The sequence below is a fragment of the Bos indicus genome, chromosome 1 (assembly GCF_029378745.1).
Source record: "Bos indicus isolate NIAB-ARS_2022 breed Sahiwal x Tharparkar chromosome 1, NIAB-ARS_B.indTharparkar_mat_pri_1.0, whole genome shotgun sequence".
Lineage (NCBI taxonomy): Eukaryota > Metazoa > Chordata > Mammalia > Artiodactyla > Bovidae > Bos > Bos indicus.
In genome coordinates this window covers 145,741,119-145,752,967 of record NC_091760.1, presented here as the reverse complement: position 1 = coordinate 145,752,967, position 11,849 = coordinate 145,741,119, and the positions used below count along the sequence as shown (strand labels likewise).

Sequence of the window (11,849 nt, the reverse complement as noted above, 5' to 3'; positions counted from 1 at the left end):
CTTCTAGCTCGAGATCTGGGCACACTTCCTGCGTGCTGACAGCAGGTGGCGCCCTGGGGCAGCTGTGAGGACCTGAGGATGGGGAGCTGGGAGGGCGTGGGCAACCGTGTCCCCAGCGTGGACGTCGCCACAGGCCTAGCCAACACAAACCACGTCTGCGGAGCGTCCATGGTGCTCAGTAGCTCAGTCGTGTCTGGCTCTTTGCGACCCCATGGACAATAGCCTGCCAGGCTCCCCTGTCCATGGGATTTTCCAGGCAAGAAGACTGGAGTGGGTTGCCATTTCCAACTCCAGGAGCTCTCCCCAACCCAGGGGTCGAACCCAGGTCTCCTCCATTGCAGGTGGATTCTTTACCATTTGAACCACCAGGGAAGCCAAAACAGATGTCCGGGAAAAGCCAATCTTTATCTCCCAAAAACTCGCCCCATCTCACTCAGCTCCTGGGGGGTAAAGTGCTTCCAGCTGGATGTTTTATTCACTTTTGCCGTAAATATTTCATGGGCCCCTCCGCTCCAGAGACTCCAGAGGAAATGCGCGGCGTGTCCTCGTCAGCTTCCTGGACCTCCTTTCAGAGCAGGACACGACTGCTTCAACTCAAATCAGAATGATCTGTCCTGTCAACCAGAAGCCGGCTGTCAGGATTCTGTGTTTTTAAGTATTGTCTGAAAATGAAATTAAGCGAGCCCTCTCGCAACAGGAAGAGGACGCGGAGGCACAAGCCGTCTGAGGGCACAGCCGGAGTGCTGGTCCCCACTGCTCCGCATGCAGGATCCGGCGCGTCCGAGGCGTGTCCAAGGTGGACGGCGCGTGCTTCTCAGGTCTGCAGCACAGACCCCAGCCAGTGCCTGTCTGGCCCAGCCAGCCATGGGCAGGAGGGGGCCAGTTTCCCCATATTGGGGCTTGCTGGCCCCACAGCTGCATATGGGTTCAAAAGTGTGGGGGCACCCGGTGCCTGTGGACCTAGGGGGCGTCTGCCCAGGTGGGCTGAAGTGCCCAAGCCCTGTGCTAAAGGGAAAAGCTGTGGACCCCTCCGTGTGCCTCAGGAGGGAACAGCAGGATGTGGGGCCAACGCCCCACCATACCATCCACCTCTGCCCAGGAGTCCCCACAGCTCCCTCCAGGAGCTGATCAGACCCTGATGCTGCTCCCACAGCTCAGCCGGGAGGGGCCAGAGCAGACACACAGGTCAGCCCACAGGCAGGGCCGCCCTGCATACGCGCAGACGTGTGCATGCACACAGGTTCACGTGTACACACAGACACGGATGAAAACGAATGCTTCAGTCAGAAGGAAGAGGACCCCAGAGGGAAACTTGGGGATCAAGGAAGGAAAGAAAAGTGAGAGATATGGTGATTAAATAAATAGAAGCTAACATTATGAACAGTAATAATAAGTTCCAGAGTATAAATTGTAAGCAGTGTTAAAACAAAGATGAACAATATGCACAGGGCAGGAAGGCAAGCCGGATCCTGGCATGGTCGGCCATGAGGTGATGGGGCAACGAACGCTAGACTTTGACAACCAGAGAGTAATTTCTAACTGGCCAGCCAACAGAGGGTAAGTATGGAATAAGAAAGAACGAAAGAAGAACCAGGAACTGATGGGGGAAAAAAAAGACAAGTGTAACATGGTGGATCTGAACCTAAATAATTAAGCCAAGTGTGAAAGAGCCATATATTTCAGCTACAAGCTAAGGCTTGTCAGACTGGATTTGGTGGGAGACATGCCCTAAATATAAGGGTGGGAGAAGAGAGGTGTGGAAGGAGAGACCAGGCGCAGGGACCCCAGAGAAAGCTGGGGATGTGTGTCACAACTCTCCTGTATGCGTGTAAGGACATGCAGGCGAGGGCCCTGCTGGAGACGCGGATACCCAAGCAGAGGATGGGCAGCCATGGCAGGAGCGGCTCCAAGCCCGGCTGGGGTTTGGGGAGATTGGGAAACAGTCTCAACAAGCAGGAAGGAGAGCTGCAGTGCCCCAGACAGGAGTGATTCAGCTGCACCAGAACTTTGAGAACATCCCCCTTCGTGGCAAATGGCACAAGCACCGGTGTGGCTTGACTCACTGGTTTCCTCGACACACAGAAAACTGCCCCAGGGTGCGGCAGCAGCCAGACCACACGATGCGCCTGGCACAGCCCTGCACACCGGTGGCCCCACGGGCAGGTCTCCTGCTGTGGCGTCACCCCTGCGCTCAGGACCACCACGTCCGATAGCGGCTGTTGGTTTTTAATCTGTTGTCAGATTCACACTGCTACTTTTAAAATTGTAGGCTTTTGCTCCCTTCTTCACAAGTAAGATTGCTAATGATCTTTTTTTGCTACTGAGCATATCCCACATGTGGTAACCACACCCGCCCCCGACTCCACCCAAATCTCTACTGGGCTTTGTTTACCGCCACTTGTGTCAAGGCTGGTGTGAACACGGAAGGCAAGGTGCATGGCTTCCTTGTTCTTACTATTTCAAGCAGCATGGTAATGAGCATCCCTGTGCATCCACATGTGTGTATGTTTGTGTGCGCATGTGTGTGCATGTGTGCCTGTTTCTGTGTGCATGCACGTGTGCATGTGTGTGCATGCATGTGTGTGTGTGTACATACACGTGTGCAAGTGTTTCTTCAGAACAAATACTGAAAGCAGCAAGCACAACTGCAGGATGAAAGGGCCCATGTGGGGGCTTCCCGCACAGACCTGTGGAGGTCGGGAGCAGAGGGGAGGACCTGAGCTTCTCAAAGCTGAGCAGCGAGGAGAACACCCCCAGAAGGAAGCAGGGCCGAAAGTACAGGGACCGGGTGACCAGGGGGAGTGGGGAGGACTCGCCAGCAGGTGGGGGCTGACCCGGGAGGAGCACACAGTCTCTCGCCACCACTCGGGTGACCACCACATGGGACCAGAAACCTGGACGTGGAAGTGGGTTTGCAGTGTCCTGACCATTGGGAGACACCAAGGAGAGGAACGGACAGCAAGATAACCAAGGAGGCAGAGAGGACACTTCCTCTAGTGGCGATCTGTCACTGGTATAAATACGGCCGATCGGGGCCTCCTCCCAGGGCAGCAGCTGACCCTTCCCCTCTCCTGGACACACTTTCTTCCAGATCCTCCTGTCCTGCGGTGGGCCCAGGGTTCCCCTCGGCCCCTCCTCACCTCTAGCTCCTGGTCTGTCAGCCCTGCAGCTCCAGCCACACTGTGTCCCCCACCCGGTGGACACTGGGACTCCCTGGGCCCTGAGTTCCTGCCCCCACAGCTCATCTGTCCAGCAGAGCCGTTTCTCTCACATCTGGAACCTCATCCGACAGCCTGCCCACTTTCCGTCTTCCAGGCTTCTCCACACCCTACCCTTCCTCTGACCCTTCCTGATGTCCTCCCTGTACTCCCAGGCCAAGCCCCCATCAGGTTTTCTGGATTATTCCCAGAGTCTCTTAAATGCCCCCCAGCCCCTATCCTCACCCTACAGTCTGCCCTTAATACAGTGACAGAAGGACCCTTCTGAGAACTTAACTCAGCTGATCTCCCCTATGCCCAACTCCTCAAGTTTTCCCAGTTCTGAGTCCACCCTGGCATCTTCCCCAAGACCACAGGCCCCACGTGAGGCCTGGGTGCCCCCACCAGCCATGCTGGCCCTGCCAGGCCTGCAACCATCGCTCACACCTCCTCCTGCCAAGTGAGATCTTTCCCAGCTCCACTGTGGCTGTCCTGCAGCCTCCCCTCCAACAGAGCTCCCAGCAAGCCCACGGTTTCTCTAGCTGGTATGCAGCACTGCCACCCAGGGCAGAGCTCTGGCAACTTCTTCACCGTTGCCCCAGTATGTGGAGCCTCCACCCTGAGAGCAAGTGCTCAGGCAGGTTGTGGGATGGACTGGACCCAGCCTGCCTGCTGGAGACCCCCAGGACTTGCCCCTCCCTTCCCTGCCTCTATCCATGACCCTGACTCTGACCTCAACCCTGACCCTGACCTTGACCCTGCCCACCCCCCCAACTCTACCCTGTCTGTGACCCTGCCCCTGCCCCAGTCCATGACCCTGAACTTGCCCCTGACCCTGACTTCACCCCTGCCAAATTGCACCTCAGGGAGCAGATTCCCACCACCCTTGTCCTCAGCTGCCCCCTCACCTGGAGGAGACGCACTCCCCTTTCTGGTGGCTTCTGTGGATGACATGATCTCAACGTAGTGCCAGCTGTGGGCAGCTGGGTGGGTTCCTTGCTATTCCTGGGAGGAAGTGGGGAGCCATCGGGGGTGGGGTCAGCAGCCAGGGCAGCAGAGGGGGAACAGTATCACAGAGACAGGCCTGTGCCAGGGATGAGCACCCCAGGTCTCCCCACGGAACCCTCAGTGAAGGCCCCAGGCTTTGAGCTACAGGACAGGGCAGGACCTGGGGCTGGAGGAGTTGGCTCTCTAACCCCAGCAAGTGGCCCAGCGATAAGGAAGCAGGAGACCCCATGTTGTGGACAGGGCAGCTCTGGCCCCATCCCTCACACCTGGACCCCCACCTGCAGCCCCACCGTGGGTGCTTTTCTGCCTTTACTGCCCCAGCCTGAGCCTTCCTGTCAGAGGCAGTGGTGCTGAGGCCCAGCCTTCCCACACACCCCACGTGGCTTCCACAGTCAGATAGAGCACAGAGCCTTCTGCGGCCCCGTCTGGCCACTTAGGAAGCGCTCGGGTATGAATATTTGATCAGGCCGTGCAGAAGTGCCAGGCTGTATTTGCAAATGGGAGTGACAAGCAGAAGGAGAGAGATAAGGCCTCATCTCTGCAGAAATCACTGTCGGCTTGACTGAAAGGGCCAGGGGCAGGAGACCTGGGGGCTGCAGTCTCTGGAGGTCAGGGAAGGCCCCATCAGAATGGGGCAGGCAGTGGGGAGGCCAGTGTCTCCACCCCCAGTGGGGTGCTCTGCATAGCCCGTCCCTCCCAGGTGGACATGGTCACTCTGTGCAGGTGCTGGCAGTGTGGCAGACTCTGTCAGCTCTGAACCACGGTGCATGGAGCCCCGAGGCCCTGAAGTGGTTGTGGTTGGGTGTCCTGCTCCTCAATGGCCTGCCAGGCCCACCCCGTGGAGCAGGGTTGCAAAGGTATGACCTTCAGAAAGGCCCAGGTGACCAGGATTGGCTGTCCAGCCTCAGGAGCCCTGCTGTCCCCACCTGTGAAATGGGCAGATAGCACTTGTGGACAGTTGCAAACAGAGGTGACAGGCAGAAGTTGCACAGAGTTGCAGTGGTTGCTTCTTCTCCAGGGCCCCTCTCTCTCCATCTCCAGCAGAGGAAAGAGGGGAGGGCGCAAGCCCATTTCCCAGGAGAGAGGGTCTGCTTATCCAGCTGAAGATACCCTTTCAATTCAGAGCGCCCAGATGTCTTGGAAACGTACTCCATGATGTCTCTAGAGCATGGCCAGGCTGCCTGGAGCAAGGGAAGCCATGCAGATCCAGAAGCAACTTGGTGAGTGTGTACTCAGGTCAGAGGGCCCTTGTGACCTGGAGCCTAGATTGCAGAAAGCCCTAGTGGGGGAGAGGGGCCTGAAGCATGGGCAAGGATGGGAGTCCAGACAGAGTCCAGACACAGTACCAGGTGTCCCAGAGAACCACACACTCAAAGGAAAACCTTATCCCCAGAAGGATCTGGATGGAGCAGGGACAGACAGTGAGAAGAAGGGAAGGGAAGACAGAGGTTGCTCTGAGAAACCTCACAAGGACTCACATGGGTCCTCCAATGGTCACACTACCTCTAGGCAAACAGAGAACCCCAGAAAGGGTATAGTTTAGCGTGGTCTCAAGTTGGGGGTGACTTGCTTGAAAGAATAAAAGAAAGTATTAGAAGTAGATGCACAAGAGATGATCAACACTGATGAGGCAGATATGGGGAAAATTCTACAAATAAAAAATGATAAATGAAATTGAAAACTCAGTGGATAGATTAAGCAGCAAATTAGATGCAGTTGTGTGTAAAATTAGTGAACTAGAGGCTGAACCAGGAGAAGTCACCCAGAATGCAGCATGGAAAAAGGAAGAGAGGAAACAATCCTTGGTTAGTGGTCAGCATTGTACATGGAGCCTATGGCTGCACATGGCCTGTCTGGGCTCCAGAAGGAAGCAGGGGTAAACAGGGCTAAGGGATAGTCAAGACATGATGAGCAAAGAAGATGCCATTCATTAGAGGCTAACATTTTAAGGGGTCTAAGCAGGGTAATGGCACCCCACTCCAGTACTCTTGCCTGGAAAATCCCATGGACGGAGGAGCCTGGTAGGCTGCAGTCCATGGGGTCGCTAAGGGTCGGACACGACTGAGCGACTTCACTTTCACTTTTCACTTTCATGCACTGGAGAAGGAAATGGCAACCCACTCCAGTGTTCTTGCCTGGAGAATCCCAGGGACGGGGCAGCCTGGTGGGCTGCCGTCTATGGGGTCACACAGAGTCGGACATGACTGAGGTGACTTAGCAGCAGCAGCAGCAAGTAGGGTAAAGATGGAGAGAGGTAAAGATGCCTGGATGCACACTCCATCCAGTGTAAAGATACCTGAATACACTGTGCTGAAACCGGAAAGTTTCAAAGACAGTATGAGAAAAGACTCAATGGACATGAACTTGGGCAAATTCTGGGAAACAGCGAGGGACAGGGAGGCCTGGCGTGCTGCATGCAGTCCATGGAGTCGCAGAGAGTCGAACATGACAGTGGCTGAACAACAACAGAATGAGAGAAGAGTGGACTAAAGAGGGGGGAGGGGAGGTAACTGCAGGGGGTTCCCCCAAGTCTAGGATTGAGGTGACCCGTGCACATGTGCTTAGAAACTGGCTACACCCAAGAACGAGCTGCTGGAAGGAGTAGGCAGAACAAGTTCGGTAGCTTACACAAGGCCGGAGTAGTTCCTGTTTTCTCCAGCCAGCAAAGCCATCCTAACCCTGGAGGAGTAGGGACAGGTAGGTGAGAGAGGCCCCAGAAAAAAGACCCACGCTAAGGAAGCCTTAAAGCAAGCCTCAAAATGACCCCAACAAAGCCCCCAGACAGGTGAAGTAATATCAAAAGTCCAGCACATGTGCTGTAACACTCACAATGTCTGCTGTCCATTTTAAAATTACTACCCGTAGGGACTTCCCTGGTGGTCCAGTGGTTGAAATTCTGCACTTCCGATGAGAGGGGCACAGATTCCATCGCAGGTCGGGTAACTAGGATCCCACATACTATACAGTATGGAAAAAAAAAAACAAAAAAACTACGCATGGAAAGAAGTGGGAAAATGCGATCCATAACTAGGATCAAAGTCTGTCCATAGAAGCAGACCTAGAAAAGACACAGATAGAATTAGCACATAAGAACATTAAAACGATTTTGACTACTAGAGCCTGTATGTTCAAGAAGGTAGAAGGAAGTATGAGCATGAAAAGGAGACAAAGAAAATGACCAAATCAAAGTTCTGAAGGTGAAAATACACTGATCTCACAGAGATACGGTAAAAATCCGTCTGATAATTCTGAAAGAGCTCTCTTCATTAACATGAAACACTCGGCAGCCTCTCTTCCTGTGTGAACGGCACAGGAAATAGTGGCGTTGCCCTGAAGCGTGAGCGACGGTCATAGTCTCCCTCACGACCTACATGGCGTCTACTTATCCCCTCGAAGACATGATCCCAACCTTGTTTATGTTTCGTTTTAGGGTCAGGTTGGGAGCGAGAAGGTGAGTAACCTCACTCATGATGCACTCACTGTAGTGGGTGCAGCGAATTCTGAGTAAACCCCAGAAACTACTAAGATAAAAACAAGGAATGTAAGGCAGGGACTGTACTCGAGGTCCTGCAAGGGAAAGAGACGTTGAGTGAGAGGCGTTTCCAGGCGAGAAGTCAAGGTCAGCTCACGAGCAAGGAGAGGCTGGGCTGGGTTTGCATGAGGGGCATTTGACAGGTGAGGCCGTCCCCTCCTGGGTCCCACGTGGTCGTCCCTCTGTGCGTGTCCGTGTGTGTCCTCATCTTCTCTTCTCATAAAGACACTAGTCCCATGGGATCACCCACACGGCCCTGTGAAGACCATGTCTCTCATCACCTCCCATTCTGAGTGCTGGGGGTCAGGGCTGCACCATGTGGGTTTAGGGGACACAGTTCAGCCCATGGTGATCCCCAAATCTACCCCCAGGGCTGAAGACAGAATTGGGGTCCTTCAGAGGAGCCCACTTCATTTCCACCCTGCCACCCCACTGGCCTCGCTCCTCCACAGATAGGTTGGCGGTGGGCACGTCTGAAGTTTCTAGAGCGTGGAGCACACCAGCCACACCACCCCCAGGGCCCTTACCGGTTCACGAGCTGCACCAGCTTCCTCCCCGACTGGAGGCCAGGAGCCTGCCCAAGGGCCTGGGATCGAGTGCAGACAATTTGGTCATCGCCTTGGGGGTTCAGACACCCACCGTTGGCATCTTTGCATCTACCTTGGGGGTAGGGCTGTGTGTACCCTGGTTCCAGGCATACATAGGTGTGGGTGGTGAGCCCCCTGCCCTCCTGTGCCCACTCCTGCCCCTCCACATGGGCCTTGCACCCACAAGTAGCCCCAGCCTCCCCCGTCACCTTACTGCCCAACCCCAAGTGTCTCCAAGCTCCACTGGGGCTTTAGAGCTCTCAGGCCACCTGGGCCCACATCAGTGTTTTGCTACTGCTGCTAAGTCGCTTCAGTCGTGTCCAACTCTGTGAGACCCCATAGACGGCAGCCCACCAGGCTCCGCCGTCCCTGGGATTCTCCAGGCAAGAACATAGGAGTGGGTTGCCATTTCCTTCTCCAGTGCATGAAAGTGAAAAGTGAAAGTGAAGTCGCTCAGTCGTGTCCGACCCTTAGCGACCCCATGGACTGCAGCCTACCAGGCTCCTCCGTCCATGGGATTTTCCAGGCAAGAGTACTGGAGTGGGGTGCCATCACCTTCTCCGATCAGTGTTTTAATTACATTCAAAATTAAAAGAAAGACAAAAAATTTTGATCTTGAAGAAAATGTTTTCATGTATAATATTGATGCATTGGCCTTCCTATCAATAGTTGTAACATAGAATTTTTACTGTTTTTATGGGGGGGTCCTAGGAAGCCAGGAGCCCCTCGGGCCTCTGGGTGCCCTGGCAGCACACGTGGACCCACGGTTTCCAGGGTGTCTGCAGGCAGGGCTGTCGCTCGCCTCAACTCCCGGGTTCCCGGCACTTGGCAGAGCCAAAAGCCATGTGTCAAATCGAATCTCTCCAGTTCTTGTTGAGCCAAATTCAGGGAAAGCTTCCTGATGCTGAGAAACCCCCGGTGGGAGGAGGCCACAGCTGCCACTTCTTGCCTGCAAATAGGTGCAAATGACTCCCGGGCGCAAAGAGGTGGGCACAGCTGGCAGAGTCTGGGGCCAGGAGCCTGGGGGTAGAGCCAGTAGGCGGGGTGCCAGCTGCCCAGGCATGGGGGGGCTGGGGGCTAGGGATGGCTTGTGAGCAGGGGGCACCTGCAGCCACCCGACACTCCAGGAGCCTTCCTAGAACAGAGCCGCCATCTGGGGAGACAGATAAACCGGGCTGAAAGGAGGGCATCGCAGTCCTGCTCGGCGGACTTGCAGCTGGGTGTTCTCTGACCAGCCCTGCGCTGACCGGGTGCCAAGTCTGCCTGAGCCTCTGACCCTGAAGACTCTCCAACACCCCCAGGCTGCACTCCACCCCCAGCGAAAAGGGCCTCATCTACCCCCACCTCCTTCCCCTCAGAGGGCGCTGGGTGCTGGGGAAGGAAGCGGCCCTGGCAGGGAGACGTGAGGGCTGTATGGGAGGCCAGGTCTGAGGTCGGGGTCTGGCCCCTTCTGCGTGGTGCTGGGGGCACCATAGCCCTCCTGGACCCCCACGGATGGCATGGGGACATTCTCATGGACCTCTTCACTGGACAGCCGCCGAGCTCCCGCACCCATAGGTGTCTGTGGTCAAAGGCACCCAGGCTGGCCCAGCCGGCCACCTGGGACAGAGGCTGGTGCTGACCTTCAGTGGCGACCCCAGTGTGTCGGGGACACTCCTGCGAGTGGCCCCCTGACACACACAGCACTTCTGACCTCGAGGGTCTGGGTTTTCCCCACACTGAGCATCTCCCCGGCCACCGCTGGGTATCCTACGAGCTAACTCAGTACTACCACGCCTCCCTGGGGTGATAGCAAGCCCCACAGGTGCTGCCAGCCGCAAGTCCAGCTTGTCACCTGTGCTCTGACTGACCAACTGTAAGTCGGGGTTCCCAGGACCCCTCCTCGGGTTCCACTGATCTGCAGGAGCAGCTCCCAGAGCCCTCGGAAACAGCCATGTTCACCAGTTTATTATGTAATTAAGGAGATGATAAAGGACACAGACAAGCAGCCAGGCCAAGAAACACACAGGCGAGGTCGGGGAGTGTCCCGCAGGAAGGGGCTTCTGTCCCTGAGGAGTGGAGTGTGCCACCTCCCATCCTGGATGTGTCTGCTGACCTGGACCCCCTGCACCTTAGGCTGGGATGGTGTGGAGGCTTCCTCACATGGGCCTGACCACCGGTCACTCCATCTCCAGCCCCCTCCCTACTCCAGGGAAGTTCCGAGGCTCTAATCCTGGCTTGGTCTTCCCAGCAACCAGACTCATCCAGGCCATGGAGTGGAGGGGAGGGAAGGGTTAAAGCTGAGCTCTGCTCTGTCAGCACGAAGAGAGGCGATGCTTGGGCGGGGGCAGGGTGGAAAGTGAGCTGGGGTCTCCAGAGGGGGCGGCCACTTTCTGTTGTCAGTGAGAGGAGGACAAACAAAGGACAAAAGGATGCTGTCGCTTGTGAAGGCTGGAGAACCAGCCGCTCACTCCCCAAGGAGGGAAAGAGGAGAGTAATCAGCTAATGGACACAGGACGGGAGACGCTGCTCTGCCCCGGGACCAGAGTCTCAGAGCCTCTGTGCTCGACTGTAAATCAGCTGGGGAGGCCTCCAGGTGACCTCTGAGAAATGGAGCCATGCCCCCAAAGCCCCACTCACAGGGCCCGGTGACAGAGCTCCCTGGACAGATGGATGGTGAGGGAGGTCGCAGGGAGTACCAGCTCTGAGCCACCGCTGCCAGGCTGGAAAGTCACAGGCAGAATGTGCTTTCTTCCCTCCCTCTGTGGGTGGGAGGGGCACTAGGGATCTCCACCTTTCCCCAGACACTCCCTGCATGAGGGCCAGAGACCAGCAGGGAGGCCAAGGGCCCCCAGGTGCATTTCTGAGAATTCAGGGGTTCAGCCTTGGCGGGCAGCCCCCTGTCTTCCACACTTGGCAGGGGTGGGGAAAGGATTCACTGCCCACCCCCTGCTGACCCGAAACACCCAGGGCAAAGGTGAAGGCCAGGATAATGCTCCTGTAGAGCCAGCAGTCCCCGGAGGTGGGGGGATGAGACCCCATCCACCTAAGAGTTCCGTTGGGTGGGAGAAAGGGCCACGAGGAGGTCAGAGGAGGGGCCGTCCACACCCTGACACCCCCTGGGTGCCTCCCAGGGCAGGGCTCCACTGGGGCCCGTTTGCCCAGGGGCCCATTGAGTTATCCATGTGCAGCAGCCCCTGATGAGTGACGTCTGTGCCTGGGACACTCCCAGATGAGTACAGAGGCCTTCTAGCAGCAGTCATTGTGTATAATGGGACCCCCGATCGCAGAGCCCGGCCCCAAAGCAAATGTCCACCCCAGGCCCCAGCTTCCAGGCAGGACACCCTGGGAAGAGCGTGAGCCTCCTGCAGGCACAGCCTGGCCTCAGAGAGACTACCCTGGCTCTGAACCCCAGCACACGTGACCTCCCCAGGCCTCAGCGGCCTTCTCAAGGAGTGTCTGGATGGTAGGGGTGATCAGCGCCCCTTTGAGACGGGGTGGGGGGTGTGTGGGAGTGGATGGGGGAGGCAGCTGGCTGGGCTCCCA

The 11,849-nt window shown here is 56.6% G+C and overlaps 1 long non-coding RNA gene across 1 annotated transcript; it reads right to left on the bottom strand.

Annotated features, from left to right (window-relative positions):
- Positions 1-453: 453 nt before the first annotated feature.
- On the bottom strand, positions 454-8,219 carry LOC139184935 (uncharacterized). The gene is made up of 2 exons (XR_011568488.1): positions 7,035-8,219; positions 454-614 (listed from the first exon to the last, which is right to left on the bottom strand). It is a non-coding gene; the product is annotated as an uncharacterized lncRNA (long non-coding RNA).
- Positions 8,220-11,849: the final 3,630 nt, after the last annotated feature.